Genomic DNA, 18,530 nt, shown 5'->3' with positions numbered 1-18,530 from the left:
AGGATGCCTGCCTGGGTGGTTAAAATGAATGCTCAGTGGGTTAAAGGCAAAGCAGGATGGGTGAGTGGGTAAAAGGATGCCTGGGTGGGTGAATGGATGTTGGTGTAAGGTTCGTTGGTTGCCATGTCTAGATGGATGGATTGGATATATAAGGATGGATGGTTTCTATGGTGAACGACTGTATGATAGAATGTAAAGCTTAAATGGTGCATATCAAAGCCAAGGGTGAAGATTAAGAATACTAGAAGAAGAATGCAATGATGAATGGATATTAGGTTGACTTTTGCGGATGGGATAGTCTGGTTCCTTAATACTTTCCCTGTACTGCAGTACATCACTTTTTCCACCATCTACTAATGCCAGACTGGATGTCCGCATGACTGATTTATTTACTATGTGACGTGTATCATTCATATGATTTATCTGCCTTGTAGGGAGGGTAAAATTGAAAGGCATTTTAGAGAAGAGCAGGGCCATTAGAATAAGATAATTGTCTACTACAGCTGCCCCAGCTACAAACTGCAGAGACTAGCAAAGTATGACTAATGAGTACAACTAGGGTGCCAGCCGAGATAGCATACCTTCACTAATAAAATTAGCACAAAGAGAGAGAGAATACTTATACTCCATAGTTCATAATGATGTCCCCATTAATGAGAGGAAGTTTATTTTTATTTTTCCACACTAAGGTGCCGATTCCGATCCTGTAAAACCCGGGTACGAACCATCGGACGGAGCGTTTTCTCCGTCCGACTCGTACCTGGGAAAAACACCTTACAAACCCACAAGTACGATTCGTACGGAAACACCATTTCCGTATGAATCGTAAAAACCACCAACCGGCTAAAAGATAACCACAAATCGGATCCTGGACATCGCGTACGCGACATTCGCATGGAGTCAGGCAGCGTTTTACGGATCAGCAAGTACGATTCGTACCCACAGCACTTCGCACGGCAAAATTTTTACGGGACCCAAAAAGTGCCAGAAAAGCTAGGTACGCTGCGATGCACGACGAAAAGGGGGCCCGGTACGCACTGTACCCCCATCCATACACGTCTGTACCATAACCCCAGCCCCCCTGTACGTCCGGAGCATACCCCCAGCTCCCCCGTAGGTACAGAGCGTACCCCCACCCCCGTAGGTACGGTGCAGACCCCCACCCCATAGGTACGGAGCGTACCCCCACCCCCGTAGGTACGGTGCGGACCCCCAGTGCGTAGGTACGGTGCGGATTCCCAGCGCTTAGGTACGATGCGGACCCCCACCCCCGTAGGTACGGTGCGGACCCCCACCCCCGTAGGTACGGTGCGGACCCCCAGCGCGTAGGTACGGTGCGGACCCCCACCCCCGTAGGTACGGTGCGGACCCCCACCCCCGTAGGAATGGTGTGGACCCCCAGCGCGTAGGTACGGTGCGGACCCCCACCCCCGTAGGTACGGTGAGTACCCCCACCCCGGGGGTCCGCACCGTACCTACGGGGGTGGGGGTACGCTCCGTACCTATGAGGTGGGGGTCCGCACCATACCTACGCGCTGGGGGTACGCTCCGTACCAATGGGGGTGAGGGTCCGCACTGTACCTACGGGGGTGGGGGTACGCTCCGTACCTACGGGGGTGGGGGTCCGCACCGTACCTACGCGCTGGGGGTATGCTCCGTACCTAAGGGGGTGGGGGTCCGCACCGTACCTATGGGGGTGGGGGTACGCTCCGTACCTACGCGCTGGGGGTCCGCACCCTACCTAGGGGGGTGGGGGTCCGCACCGTACCTACAAGGGTGGGGGTCCGCACCATACCTACACGCTGGGGGTCCACACCGTACCTACGGGGGTGGGGTGGGGGTATGGCACGTACATGGGGGGGCTGGGGGTACGGCGCGTACATGGGGGCTGAGGGTACGGCGTATACATGGGGGGGCTGGGGGTACGGCGTGTACTTGGGGGGTTGGGCTGGGGGGGTGTTTGGCGCGTATGCGGGGCACATGTTTGGACGTCTCCATGGTTGCCATGGGAGTTCGCTCCGTACGGTGTTTTTTCCATACGGTTGTGCATTCGGACGGACGGGACGGATCGTACTTGCGCGCTCAGACTTCAGTTTACCGATTTGTACGTAAAACTGTCCGGGGACGTGTCGGACACTTTTTCCGACCCGAGGACGTGTCGGGGAATTTTCCCAATGCGATTCGTATGGATTTTTTAACATACGAATCGCACTTGCCAGTTTGTACGGGACTTGTACGATTCATACGTAAAAAAATCCGGATACGATTCGTACGGGAATTTTTTTAACAGATCGGAATCGGCACCAAAGTGTCTGTTTACTTAAATAACAGTTTTTTAGAACTTGTGTGCTGCTGTGCTTATTCTGACTTAATTCCATACAGACATTTAGTGCATTTAGCATGTGACTTTAGTTTTATTTAAGGCATGTGCTGGTAATGGCTTTGACTCTAATCACATAGAATTGAATGGCCCCAGGGGACCATCACTGTACTGCTCCTGCAACACCCACTACATCATATTTTAAACAAGTTTTTTTCAGAGAATGTTGTTTACAATTTGTCTTTTGTTTTCTTCTAGCTACTCCTGGTCATTGCCATTTCAGCAGGTTGGAGCAGCCCGACTGAGACAACAGAAGCTGTAGGTGACACAGGCTGAGTAACAGTGGCTTGTGACCCAGGAGGAGGAGGATGAGGAGGCCGCTGTCCAGGGCCTCAGATAGGCCCCAGCACCTCCAGCCTCTCGACACCAGTGCCACAGTCTGCTGGCAGCCATCCACTGCCAATCTCTCACTGCTGCCCCCCGTCAGAAAGAACTTTACAATGCTGCATCCTGTGGACACTTACATGGATAGAAGCCCAGCAGAGCCAGATGGAAGGGCACCTAAAGGAGCTCCGGGACCTTGTCCCCCATGTATAGTGCCCTTCGGTCCCTTTCACAACTTTTGTTTTAGTGGGTGAGAGTTCTTGGTGGAGTGCAGGAATGTGGGTGTTGGGACTGGGACAGTTTGGACTTTTTTTTGGACAATGATGGACATTTTGATGGAACAAATGTTGGGGATGGGGAGTTTGTTTGGGGAGAAGGGTGGGCCAGTTGTGTGGGTTGAAGGTGTGGGTTATTATTATTTGGTTAGTAAATATTTATGTTAATTTATTTAGGCCTCAAATCTTTTTGGAGGTGTTTTTCTTTTTACATCTGCCTTTTAGTTTTAGCACAACCTGCTTTCAAATTTTTCTGATATTCTACAACAATTAGGTAACCATGTCCTGCTACTCTCTTAGTTCCTGCAGTCTGCAACTATATTGCCCACTAAGGAGAAAGCTGCCATTCCCTATATTGCCTACAACTTAGTAGAACAATGCTCCATAGTTCTCTTACCGAATACATGAAGCGAGGGCTGTATGGTTTCTCAAAGTGCCATGGTGGTAGTAGAAGTAGGCTAGCAAACTAACTGTGATGGAATCAGAAGCCAGGTCCCACTCCCACCTAGGTAAACTCAAACTGTAGGATGTTAATCGGAAGGATTCTTCATCGCAGGCAACTAAATTGAAATAAAAACTTCATTAATGGGTTATATATTATTATATCATAGTTTTACAAACACTTGAGGCCAGACTACACAACAAAGAATACCTGATAGTTAAAATGTAACAAGCAATACTAAATTATTCAGAGCAATCGTGAGCTAGTATTCCGAGTAAAGCAAAAGATATCCTTGAACCGTGAAGATGAATCAAAGTCTGGAGTTGACATAATTAAACATTTACATAATGCAACGCACAATGCCTGAATGATGATGCTGACAAATGATGTTCTTCTATATCGATCACTTTTTATGGGTGGATGGGTAAAGGGGCCAGAGTGGGCCATTGTTTTGGTGATACAAGTAGAACTGAAGATCCTGCACTGAGTTGGTTTTGCTTTTCCATATCCGCCCTACCAAGTATCTGATCAATTAATGGTGTAAATTATTAAGTCACACCTCAATAAATCACACAGCTTGGGGGAAGATGTTTAGGGGTTTGATGAATGGATGGGAAAAAGGGGTTTGGAAAAGGTGTGACAAAGACACACACTACGCAAAGACAATTTTCATCTGGGCAATGAGCAGCTAACCATCATTAATCTGTTGTGGGAGGAAATGAAAATGAAGGAATGACTATGACACAGTTAACCTAAATACAATGCAAACATTCCATTAGCACGAGAGAGATACAAGATATAATATATTATATTATTATTGTCTAAATGGTCTGTCACTTATGTTTGAAAAATAGTAAATACAAATTATGTAGGAGTGAAGTGAACAACACACATAGGTCTAAAAAGTGATTATTAAATGACACGTGATATTGTATTGCCAAATTGGTAGGTGCATATGCATTCTTCTTGGATTGTCCATAAATCTTGGGTGCCTGGCTGAAGCAGTCCAATAAAGTAAGCTTGAGTGGTCTGGTGCCATTGCTTTTGTGTAGGAGAAGAGAATGCCTGTAAAACAGATATGTATTGTAGAGTCAAGGAGAAGGACAGAAGGTAAACGTCATGGGGAGTGCCCCAAAAAGACTCAGAGGCAAAACAAGAAAATAGTCATTTGCAATCATTCATTTTATGACCAATGTGCAATCAATTAAGTCAGAGAAATTACAACAACCAATAAACACAAACAAGTGGCCGCATGTATCTCGCTGATCAAACTCGCAACTGTCATGATCATCATCACAATATGTAGCCTAGCGTATGCACAATGTGATGATCTCCACATGTCTGTCTCCAGTTACCTACAACAACAGACCCCAGCCAACCACTACATAGTTTTAAATTTGAGCCAGCCAGCACGCACACTCAATACCATTGCATTTCCCAAATCAAGTAATCAACACACCTCTCACCAGTCTACAGAGTTGAGTAGGCCTCTAAGAGTCATCACCATGTTGGTTTCAGTGATGTTGATATTTCTTCCTTCTTCTGACAGTTGTTGAAGTAGTCATGCCCTGAGTCCCTCCATCATCCTCCTGACTCCGTGTAACAAATATGTCAAACTCCATACCGACTCCAGTCCCGACTCAAATGGTAGGGATCGACCAGAGGTGCAATGCTGTTGATGAACAACAAGAGAAATATTGAGTCATTTTTGTGTGTAGACTAGATTTATGTTTGATATCTAAAGGGACTGGTTGGATCTTTGAGGAGTGTGAACCAGAAATCAAAGCAGTGTGGACCCAGCAAACAAATCACGCTAAGTGTCAAAGGGGAAGGAAAAATCACCTTCAGGAAAAAAATGATCAGTTCACCCATTAGACCATCAACATTGTAAATCATTACAAACACAATCAAGCTTAATAATTATTGTTAAACACCTACTCTCACTGTCTGCCACCACATAAATCATCTCAACACTCACAAACACTCATATATCACTCATTGGTGCATTCCTTGCCTGTTCCAAATCAAGCACAGTGGTACTTTGCTGATCTTCTTTGATTCACAAAACACACATAGGCCAGTCTTGTAAATCAAATGTTCTGGGGGCAGTCCTGCTAGGGGATTAAAGAATAGATAGATATAGGATGGAGGCAGGCTTTGTCTCTCCAATAGGCCTGGGCAGTGAACTTCACTCCGTTTGTGGAGTTTGCGGAGTTTTCTGCACTCTGCACTACGCAGAGCTCGCGGAGTGCAGAAAACTCCGCTTCTCGATGTGCAGCGGATATTGTTCCCCACTCGCGAATGGTAATTCGCGATAGCGAACAGTATGTTCGTGAGTGTGCGCTGCCGCTCAGGTAGAATTTCTACCCAAGCAGCAGGAATACCAGCACAAACTGCAGTTCGCACAGCACACTGCCACTCGCAGAACCTCATGGAGTTTTACTGTAACTTCGCGGAGTACCGCATAGCCAAACTCAGCGAACTACGCCCAGACCTACTCTCCAATGTCCTTGAAAGGAATGGGTGGGTAGGATTCTTTACTGCACACTGGTTTGCACTGGTCAAAGTCTAATTTGACCATACTTGTCCTAAACCTCAGTGCTGCATTAGTCAGTGAGACGCAAACAAAGAAAATAATATAGCGTTCCCCTAGCTATATCCTTTTTTTTGTCAAAGCAGTTAGGTGATAGAAAGTTCAATGGTGGCACAGGACTACTCAGTAGTCAGGTAAGGAGAGTTTGTCCTCAAACTCAGGTGGTTTGCCACATGTTGGTCAGCTAAAACACTAGCATGACCTGAGTCTGACCAATCAGGTATCATGTAATTCTGTGGTATAAAGTACTGATTAATTTTGATCATGGTTAATGTCTCCACATTTTGGGGTGAGCGACTGGCCCTTTTCACTGTGACAAGTGTACCAGCTGCACTGAGCACACGCTCAGCAGATACGCTGACTACTGGGAAAACCAGATAGTTTATTGCCAGCCTAATGAGCTGCCGCCATTGGCGCCTCTTTCCATACCAATACACCAATGGATTTTGATTAAGATAGACCTCTCCTGGGTCATACAGATAGGCTTGGACCATTGTCTTAATTGTCATTGGTGCTCCACATTGCTTGACCTCTTTTGCCTTCGCCTCTGCACTGGACTTAAGCCCTACCTTTAGAAACCAATGTAATGCAGATTTTGGGGCTATTTCTACTGTTCCTGCTGTTGCTGGTGTTCTTGTTGTTGGTTTTGGCTGCTGTGAGCAAAAAGCACTGCCCTCAGGCTCTGAAGTTGTAGGTTACACCACAGAAGTTGTGCCCTGGAGTGGGCCTCAAATTTCCAGCTGTTCTTTTTCTCGGTCACTGGCTTGCTTACTAATTCACGTCTTGTAGTTTGAAACATCCCCATCTGAAAAATGAATGAAAATGCCCAGTAATTGTTTGCAACATGATTCAGGAAATTGGGCATACATGTAATGTTGGATGACACAATGTCTCTTTGCACCCTTGTATTTATAGATAAGCGAAGGATTAAGCTCTCCACCAACTCGTGTACATCTTTTTATTCATCCACAACTGCGTACATTTCAGACACCTCCTTTAGCTGTTCCTGTAGCATATGAAACAACGGGATAGCTTGGCCCATGGTACTGTCCTCCTTGATGACTTCCTGTGTAAAAACCTCAAAAGGAATCAGTATCTTTGTCAGACATTAGACTAGGCCCCATTTGTGCATTTCAATGATCATACCTTTAAAAGTTGCATTTCCTCTTTGCATGACATATTTATTGAGCAATCTCTACTGATCAAACAGATGTTGCAACTTGTAATAACTGGTAGGGGTGGGCGAAATTTGCATAGTCGCGCTACGCAAAGCTCCGCAAAATGGTAAAAAATCACGCGGAATTGCTTGTTTGTGATGCTTTTTTCCTGCTTGCTCGGGGGGAAATATCTTGTGAACACGCATTTTGAGAACGCGAACAAGCAAACAATGTTGCAAAAATGCGGGATGTAGAATTTTGGGCAATTCCACATTCTCCGCGGAACGCGAAATTACCCAGATTACGTTAGCAGAATGAAATTTACCGCCCAGGCCTAGTAATAGGTCCAGTTCCTGTGTGTTGGCACCTCCTGTTTGAGTGTTTTAACTGCCATTCAATTATCTCGCTGAATGACCCTCAACTGCTTCCGGGCTTTGAAAGAATTGTTGAAATGAGTGCAGATTCTTCTGCAAGTGGACAGTAAATTGCTGACTTGGTCTTCTTTTTTGAGAAAGTCCTGTACAATGATGTTGATGCAGTGCTCCAAACACAGGACCCTGAAATAGCCACCATCTGCCATGGCCTTAACTGTATTACTGTAATTGTTTGTGGCATAAATCCAGTGTTAAGACCACTTGGTCATAGCCAATCAAAATTCTTGTTGTTAAAGTCATCCAGGATGTTTGCAGCAGTATAGGATTTCTGCATAGTGAACAGGGCTACTGGTGCATGCTTCCAAACACTATTACAAATGTTAGCAGTGTCAACACCTGCAGATATCATTTCAGTGCTGATTTGTGTAACACAAATATCACCCTCCTCTTCACCTTCACCTTCCACTGTGATTGGCTCAGATTCCCTTCTCTCACCCCTTCACCAACACCACTTGCAGTTTTTCTGGCTGCTAACGTGCACCTCCCAGTGGATTTCATGGTGTTTTCTCAAATGGATTGTTTGGCCTCCGATACCATCGTTTTTACCAAGCTTACCCTGACTCAGACTTGCTCTGCAAATGGAGCATGTAGCAATATTCGGCTTCTTCTCGCAAACTGCATAGAAGTTTCAAACTGAGGAGGTTAACTTTGTGACACTGGTGCCACTGCCAATCTCGGAAGAAGTCTCAGTAGGTGGGTGTTTTGATGTTTGCCTCTCTGCAGTGCCTACTTCTACTGAGGTGGTTGTGGTCGTAGATCACTGCCGGGGCCTTACAAATATGGAAGCTGGAGGAGGTGGTGGTATCTATGCCACTTCCCTCAGAGCAGGTTGAGATGAGGTAAAGTCAGTCTCCATTGGGGCTGGGCTAACATCCATGATGACTGGCTCATTGTCATCCTTCTGTTCTTTATCCATAACTTTAAAGGCTTTTAGGAACCTTCCTTTTCCCTAGCCTTTTCTGGCATGTCTCAGACTGAGGCAGCATCCAAGCAGAGTCCTGAACAGGGGGGAATGGAGAAGAAGATGGTAGAGGACCCCTCCTTTTTCTTGTTGGAGGTCTGGAAGGCAATGAATATTCTGCAAGAGGGGCTTTCTGTAGTTCCGCAGCATGAAGCTCAATCTCTTGAAGTACTCCTACTTTAGGAGGAACAAATACTATTGCTTGCTGTGGCTGTTGTTGTCCACTTGATTTTCTGGCAATGATTGGGTACTTCTTTGCGAAAGAGATAACTTCAATTCAGCATCTCTGTGCGTCGGCGTTGCCATGATTAGAGTGGCTGCCTCTGTGCCAGACATGGGCTTGGGCCGTTGATGCAGGAGTGCTGCTCTCTGCTTGCTCCCCGGCGGATGGTGCAGCACAAATTTGCCAATAAAGGTTCTGCTTGGCATGCCAGTAGTGTAAATCAGCTTCTCCTCCCCACTGGACACTCTCTTGTCAGCACCTTTCTTTGGGAGCCATCTTGAAGCTGTCAGTTGGGAGTGGCATTTAGCTTAACAGGCTGAAAAAATATCCATGTTGTGTGGTCACTTTGCGCACAGGCCTTCTGTCTGGCAGTACTGTGGGTGAAGTCTCTTCTCTTGTGCACTGAAATTCAAACAAGCAAGAATAACATCAGTGAAATGAAGCATTTTTGCAGTTGAATTAGTAGTACAAACAAACAATATAATTTAGTATGGTGCTTAAATTATATATAATTAACAATAAAGTGTATCTGTTGATAAAACTACACCAGCTTAAACTTTTGTGTACTCTCAGAAAGGATAGGAAAGAGCAACAACAACATACAGATATAACTGTTTGTGTTATGTGCAGTAAGTTGGGATGTGGCACTCAGTAAGGTGCGTGTGACAATGGAATAATCCTCAGAAAATAAACACTGTTGTGCGCCTGTGCACCTATAGTCGATATGGGGATGATGCCGGATGTTAGAAAAATGGGAAAAAGAAGATTTGAAAAAAAATCTTTAAAAAAATAACATTTACAAAAAAATTGTAAGGAACTGAATTTAAAAAAAGAAATTAACAAGAAATGTAAAAAAAAATGAAAGATTCACATTAAATCAAAGAAGTGCATTCATTTATTTTTTATTGGAAGAGAAAAAAGATGCATATCATAAAATATATTCATTTCTGCAAGAAGGTCACGTAATCTTAAACACATTTCAAATAGATACATAACTATAGATTTCATAAATACTCCTCAACTAATAAATTAAATACTAATCCATAAACATTACTTTACATATCTTCGCTCTTTTCATATTTTGTGTTCTACTAAATTCTTTCTATTCCAAGATCTCCCAAACACCGCAAAACGTGTAATATGAGCCTGATCTTAAAGCATATCTTCTTTTCATTTCATTAACTGTACTCAGTTTTAATTGCCATTGCTTAAATGTAGAAATTGATTTTGTTCTCTGATTTTGCAAGAATGTATATACAAGAATGTATATCCTTTTTCTTTGCAAAAGGTCCATTTTTATATTCGACGAATAGCCCAAAATTGCAGTTTGAGTGTCTATGTATTGGGGTAATTCTAAAACATGGCGAAAATGTATTTCTATCTCATTCCAAAATGCTCTAATACCTGGACAACTCCAAATTATATGGGTCCATGTCCACGCCCCTTCTTGATTACATCAAAAACAATTTGCTGAGATCCTCTGGTTTACTCTTTGTAAAAGCACAGGTGTTCAATAGAGCAACCATTTGGAGAAAAATTGCATTCACATAAAATGTGCCCCTTTTATCAAAGTAAAATTACATTCAAATTTTTATTTCCATACATTAAGGGAAATATCAATATTTTCTTTAGCACGCAACTTGTTTTGTACTTTCTTTTGTAATATTGTAGTTCTGTTAAATCTTAAAGACAAAACCCACTCACTAATAGATATTTTCATTTTTGGTTCCAGCAATTCCTCAGCTACCTCTTGGCTTGCTTGTATTCTGCATATGTCTAAGTCCCTTATAAAGCCACCTATTAATATAAAGGACCACTGTAGCACATTTTTATAGAGCCTTATCCTAGGTTCTATGTCTTTCCATACCTTCCACGAGTCTCCAATTAGGAAATCTGATATTAAACTATAACCATTACCTTTCCATTTTAAAGCGACATTCTTTCCTAAAAGGGGTATTTCGCCCATATTAACATCCTTTAAGTCAGTTGCCCTATTAATCGTTGGAATTGCACAGTGTTGGAATATCTGTGTCTATCGATTTATACACCACTGTAAAGTCTTACATCAAACTTTTTTAAGAGTTTTCATAATGTGTATAAAATCTATAATATCATAATCTTAAAAAAATATTTGTAGAAAAAAAAATCATATCCATAACTATTCAATGATTTAGTGAATCTGAAAGATCTGTGTGCAAAATTAGCAAAATAATACGTTTTAAAATTAGGGATAGATAACCCTTCTTCTTCCAGTGGTCTACATAAAGTGTCAAGTGCTAAACGAGGTACTTTATTTGGCCAGATAAAAGCTGAAAATATACTCTCTGTCTCCTTAAAATATTTAGTTTGGAGAATTAGTGGAATCGCAGCTAACAGAAAATTATACAGAGCTAAAGTCGACATCCGGATTAAAGCAACACGACCCATTATAGAAAGGGTGAGGGTGTCCCATCTGGCAAATTATGACTTCATCTTGATCATAAGGGGAATATAATTCAATTGAAATAAGTTATCAATATTCTCTGTGAAATATAACCCAAGATATTGCTTAGGCCTTGAGTTAATTAATGGTAGGAATTCATTTAGTAGAGTGTCTTGCATGCAGTTAGTTAGCAAAATCTATGTTTTGGACTTGTTAATCTTATACCCACACAAATCTTGATATGTTTGAAAAACTGAACAAACTATTTTTTGATTCTCTAAATCTGGCTGTGAAAACAATACTATATCATCTGCATAAAATGTAATAGGCATCATGCCCCTTACAAGCTGCTCCGTATTGGATGTTGTACGGACTGCAATGGCTCGAGGCTCAATAAAAAGAGCAAAATGTGATGGGGGCGGCCTTGTCTTGTTCCCCTGCTAATTGCTCATGTTCCTGTATTTTTTGTGCTAATGTTTATTTGAGTTTAGGCTCCTTTATTAAGACTGGATAATAGGTGAATCAGTTTACTAGGGAATCCAAATTGTTTAAGAATGAAATTAGGCTCTCCCAGTTTACTATATCAAAAGCCGTTTCCACATCTAAATGCATCACTTGTACTGGTATAGTCTTCTGTGTAAAAAAGTACTTGGCTTCTTCTAAAAAAACTGTATTAAAAGATAACTGTCTGCTACGTACAAAGCCGCACTGATCTGAATGTATTAGCTTGACTGATCCAAATAGCTACAAGTTTAGTGATGATCTTATAATCAACATTTAAAAGGCTTATAGGTCTATACGAATTGATATCCTCTTTATCCTTTCCTTTTTTTTTAAAAGCTAACTACCGTTGCCAAATAAAATGAAGGTGGAATATCACCCCCTTCCAATAAATGGTTGGCCAATTTCAATAGTTCTGCGTTTACTACTGAGAGTTGAAAATTCATTTACTGACCCAGTTGCAGGCAAGGAGGCAGGATACTGATCTTGAACTGTCGACAGTTAGAGCATGTCATGCTGTCCCGAGCATAACATTGATTAATGCGAATTCGACTTATCTATCATTTGTTACAAATCTTCAACATAGATATATTTTAATGAGATTTCGCCTAAATTATATCCCATTGATGTTAGGTCTCCCATCTAAAACCTACGTGATCTGCGGACTGCCACCATGTCCTTGTGACAAGCGATCAATCCGGAATGATCTTCATTTTTTGTTCTTCTGCAAACTCTATGGCGAAGAAAGAAAAATATTCATTGTCTCCCTTATTCTCAAAATGAATTTCAAACAGTGTTGTTTAGGCCCTATACTACCTCCAGTTATTGTCTGATTCCTTTACATGTTTTCCTTTTGCCTCATTCTTTTTATCTTTCTTGAGAAAAAGAAGATAACACTGTCCTTCTGATACCTAAAGTGTAAATGAAGCTATGGAATTGTGCAATAATTGTGTGTACATCTATGAATTATAATCTCTTCTTAAATGATGAATAACTTTTTTAACCTAATTTTATTTCTTTTAGCAAACCTGTCCTAATACATGTAATTTTAAATTGTAATAACAGTAGAAATTGAACTGCATGTAGAATACTTTTTATGCCATCATTGTGTTGGCAAAATAAAGTTATTTTTGACTGACTGACAATAGTTCTGCGTTTACAACTGACGCACATTTTTTATACATTTCTGCTGGAATACCGTCTTCACCTCAGGCCTTTCCATTCGCTAATGACTTTACCACTGTTTCTATCTCGGTAGAGTAAATTTTGCAACCAGGGGTTGAGCTCGGCCTGGCATTAGTCTGGGAATATCCAATTTGTCTAAAAACTCAATAAGCATTCCCAGATTCCCCTGTTGTTTACTACTGTATATGGATTCATAAAGCTTAACTAATCTTTTCTGAATTTGTTTTGAGACTTTAAAAATAAATTTTGTCACTGGATCTTTTATTGACGTTATCTTATTTGTATTCTTGTTGAATTCTTGTCTGCCAAGCCGAAAACGTCCCTGTATATTTTCTTTCTTCAAACACCTTTTGTAGATATGTGGAACTAGCTGTATATCCATGTGCGCAATAATACTCTTGCATGTGAGATCTAGCTTTCTTAAGTGAATCTTTATTTGTTATTGTAGGTGCACTTTGTACCTCTGCACTTGCCAGTTTTAGCACTCTCTCCAGCTCTATCCTAATTATCACACTTTCTTTTCACTTTGCTATCTCCTTGAATGTAATACATCCATGTATGGTAGCTTTATATGCTTAAACAACAAAGCAGTTCAAGGGAGGAGGGTTCAAGGGACAGTTTTACAGACCACTACGAATTATATCCCCTATCAAAACATGTTATAAACCAAGAAATCCTAGGGTCTAATCACAAATCAATAGTAAATGTGAAACAAAAATACTCCTAAATTAAGAATGTATCTATAAACAGCAATGGAGGTAAGCTCATGGGGTCATCTAAGGGCAGATCCCTTAAAGGACGTAATCCCTCACTCACCATAGGTGACATGCTTCATCATAGGGACTCTCCTCCCAAAGGAAACACCTAGTTCCTTTGAGGGCTACAACCCCCTCACTGTGAGGGAGGAGCTCAGGGATATTTTGATGTAGTATATTGGGTATCCTAAACCCACCTATGACGAGTCTAACGTGTGAGTGAGAACGCAGCACAAATAATAAACTAGAACAATGTGAGTGAATGTTAAAACTGACTACTAGGCAACAAACAACAATTTTAATGAAGGTATGCCTAATGTCAGGATTAAAATAGCAGTGCACCAACAGTATATATTTAAACCTTTAGGGTGTGATGACAAATGGTCGACATGTTTCAGCCGTAATGATCCAAAGTCGGATCAGGCTTTCATCAGGACCTACGCAAATAATGCTGCTGCTCTCAAAAAACGTGAAAAAACAACTAAATTATTATAACTTGAAAGGTTATTTGAAACCAATCTCTGGTCTTTCAGTAAACAGATTTCTCCATACCTATAAGGGTGAAAAAACATACACAATGAATTCCAACACAGTATATGTTATGAAGCACTTGAAAAGACCACGGGAACTGACAAAAGTGAGCCCACAAGATATAGAAACTCTTACCCGCAATTGCTGGGTTTGAGACCTCACCTATACCTGGCAACCACTCAGGAAGGGAGCACCGCTCTACAATGGAGGAAAAAGGAAAGCAAACTGGGTTGAATGTCCCTAAATGTACCAACTATTTAGCATGCACAATTGTCTATCATCGCTATGTTGCATGCATGAGACCTGACAACCCGTATAAACTCAAGGAGAAATAACTTAAAAGATAGTTACAGGAGACATAAATGTAACACCAACACTAAAGTGTGGTCTGGAAGCGTAACTATACCAAGATAGGTGTTCTGCAGAGCCCTTCAGAGTAACACCATTATCTTTGCATCCATATGCAATGATCTAGAACCCAACGGTATAGTAAGAGAAATGTGTGGTAATCATTCTCATTCAAATTGTCCTCATAAGATAAGGAGTAAAAAGCTGACACGTATGGTCCAAAAGCAAGTGAGTAGAGAGAAGAAAGACCATCATAGTGGTCTTACCTGTCCGTCGGTACTTCTAGGCAGAATGAGCCTGCTGCCGGAGGTAACCAACCGGTGCTAAACAACGCCCTTAAATACCCAGTGTCTCACCATGTTAACAAATTGCACCTGATGTCGTAGCCACAGATGGAGCCTGCGCGAAAGCAGCGCGCATGCTCTAAAGTATGAGACACTAAAAAAGAGAATACTGCGCATGTCCGAAATCGGGAACTTAGTATGCGCGCATGCGTATAATATCTAATGAAGCCTGGGCATCAAACGTACTGCGCAAGTCCAGTGAAATGAACTGAACCTGCGCGCATGCGTATAGCAGTCAAATGTGGCCGAGAGTGTACAACGTCCCGTTCGACGATACACTGTCGAGCGGGGATCGCGAACCGTGTAGACAAATATAATGCACAGTTCAGACCGCGTCCCTCGTAAACAACGATTGCGCAACACAGTAATGTACAGAAGGTAAAAAAACATTTGGCAAGTATAAAGCGTGTCACACATCACCAAGTGTGCGCTAAAGCATCAAAAAACAGACAAAACAGATGGAACCAAGGACTCACACATCTGCCCAAGTGCATGATATATGATAGAACCAACCAGACAGACATAGAAGACAATGAGTCTGAAATAGGTTCTCTCTCTATGAAGCCATCATCATAAAAAACAGTCCGCAATACCCTGTATAACATGGTGCAATCAAGGCCAGATAGCTTGTGCTCCAAGCAGCTCAAGAGTTCAACCACCATCGAATGTTACTCATGACTGTGTGCTAATGACTCAAGTGGGTATTATAGGGAAGCCCAAGGGATATCATCGTTGAGCCCTGACACAGAGCTGTTGAGCTTATATACCCAACGCTGTTCTTTCTTGAAAAGGAAAGCCGAAATATCGACAATATGTGAAGGGACGAAGGGTTGTTCAATTATCGTCCATTGTAATTCCTGAGGTGAGTGTTGTGCTGTGACAAAATGTTGAGTAAGTCTTGTAGATGTTTTTCTACATCTAATGGTGCTCTTATGCTCCAATATCCTCGTCTTCACTCATCTGGTGGTCATCCTGACGTACCGAAGGGAACAAGGACAGGTGATCAGGTAAATAACATTGCTGCTGTTGCAATTTGTATGGCTCATTAGAGTCCATGGTCTGGGAGTCCCTATGTCAATCTCAGTGGTGTGTTTAGTGTTTGCACAGGCAGCACAGCTACCACAAGGAAAGTGACCACGTATTGCAGGGAGATTCCAAAGTGTGTTCTGCTGTTTGTCAATAACTTCGCGTGGGCGGGTATGCACCAATCGATCCCTAATGTTAGAACTGCGTTTAAACGCAAAAAGGGGACGTTGGAGTGGTGTTGTATCAATATTCAGAATCTTCCAATTAGATAAGATACATTTTTTAATCTTATTGGAAAGGGTGCAGAATGTGTTCACACTCGTAAGTCTCTTGGTAGTTTCTTTTACATGTCTAGGTTCCAGTAAGGCAGCCCTGTTGTTATTGCCTGCACGTTTCAGTGATTGTTTTATAAGTTTCTTGGGGTAATGTCTTACCAAAAGTTGATTTGCCAAGTCTTGAGCATGGTCTTTATACTTTCGCCATTGTGGTACAATTCCTTTTGATACGCAAGAACTGTCCAAAGGGTAGATTTTTGCCTAAGGCTTTTGGATGGAAACTGTCAAATAATAACAGAGAATTCTTAGACATGGGTTTCCTAAGCAATTCAGTGCTAAGACCACCATCTGTCGGAGAAATCAGAATATCAAGAAATGGTAAGCACGATTTGCTAAATTCGCATGTAAAGCGAAGGTATGCATTCTGATTGTTAAGCCAAATCTTGAACTCATTGATTGAAGAATCAGAGCCAAACCAATCCACAAGCACATCATCAATATAGCGCTTCCAACATCGTATATGATGTCTAAACGGATTGAGAGTGCTAAAAATGTGTTCCTGTTCGAAGCTGTGCATATAGAGGTTGGCTAGACTAGGGGCAAAAACACTCCCCATCGAAGTGCCGGACACTTGCAGGAAAAGTTGGTCCTCAAATCTGAATTTTTTTTCTTTCATTGCAATGCGGGCACAATTGATAATGAAAGAAACTGGTGTAATAGAATCAGGCACTCTCTCACGTAACAGGGTCTCTACAGTCGCAAGGGTCTCATCCTGCGGAATACACGTGTAAAGTGACTCCACGTCAAATGAGACCAAAAAGTCCTCATCTGTATTGAACTCAATGGTCTAAATCAAATTCAAAGCATCCTTAGTGTCCCTCAAATAAGTGGGCATATCCAGTACCAAAGGATGCAAAAAATGATCCACAAAAGTGGATAGAGGTTCAAGAAGAGACCCAATTCCAGATATAATAGGACGCCCAGGGGGTGGTCTCTGTGTCTTATGTACCTTGGGTAACGTGTAGAAGTAGGGGATGATAGGATGACTTTTAACTAGATACCTGGCTTCTTGTCCAGTGACCCAACCGTTGGCTAGAGCTTCCTCAACCATAGTCTTGATCTCCAATTCTAGTCTCTTAGTGGGATCCTCACGTAGAGGTGTATAGAATTGAGTGTTACCCAGTTGTCGCATGCATTCTGCGGGATACTGGGAGGAGTCCATCACCACAATTGCTCCACCCTTATCGGCTGGTTTAATCGTGATAGACGAATCTATCGCTAAGGACTGCATTGCAAGTTGTTCTTTTTTATTGAGATTTTGATATTGCCTGGTCTTGTTGATACACATATTAGAGACCTGTGAGGTGACTGCTTTCTCAAAGGTCAAGACCTGTGGAGGAACCTGGTTGGCCAGAGGATTAAACGTGGATTTGTTTTTCAGACCGGTATTAGTGATAAGTTCCTCACTTTCATCCAATGGTTTGTCCCTGAAGAAAAACTCAAGCCGAATCTTGCAGAAGAACTGTGCTAGTTCTAGTCTAATCTGAAAGGCATCACCACTGAAGGTAGGGACAAACCCTAAACCTTTACCCAGAAGGGCTTGTTGGTCTGCATTAAGGGTGTGCCCACTCAGATTGATAACTATAGTGTCTCGTTGGTGGGGTTCGCTTCCGTCATGCTCCTGGTGGAGTGGGCCGGTGGATTGTCTGCCCAATGAACTTGTGTTCTCTGGTTCCGACGTTTTCCTCTTGACCTGTTCCGGCCTGAGCCTAAAAAAGGCTGATTAGGATAAAATTGAGGCTGGGGCTGAAACGGAAACATAGGTCCCTGAGGAGGTAGACCAGGGTAGTTGTAAGGACCAGGAGTCCACCATGGTGGTGGTGGTGGTCCCGGAGGAAAAGGACCTCCTCCGTAACCTCTCCTTTGGCCTCTGTTACGGTTAGGAAAACCTCTTTTTGATGGTAAACCCTGGTTGGAATTCTCCGAGTCACTAGACCACTCTTCACTCCCAGAAGTGCAGTACATTTTGCAACCAGGCGTTGAGATTGGCCTGGCATTAGTCTGGGAATATCCAATTTGTCTAAAAACTCAGTAAGCATTCCCAGATTCCCCTGTTGTTCAGTACTGTATATGGATTCATAAAGCTTAACTAATCTTTTCTGAATTTGTTTTGAGTCTTTAAAAATAAATTTTGTCACTGGATCTTTTATTGACGTTATCTTATTTTTATTCTTGTTGAATTCTTGTCTGCCAAGCCGAAAACATCCCCGTATATTTTCTTTCTTCAAACACCTTTTGTAGATATGTAGAATTAGCTGTATATCCATGTGCACAATAATACCCTTGCATGTGAG

Source organism: Triturus cristatus, chromosome 6, assembly GCF_964204655.1.
Source record: "Triturus cristatus chromosome 6, aTriCri1.1, whole genome shotgun sequence".
NCBI classification, from domain to species: Eukaryota; Metazoa; Chordata; class Amphibia; order Caudata; family Salamandridae; genus Triturus; species Triturus cristatus.
This window is presented reverse-complemented; position numbering follows the sequence as displayed.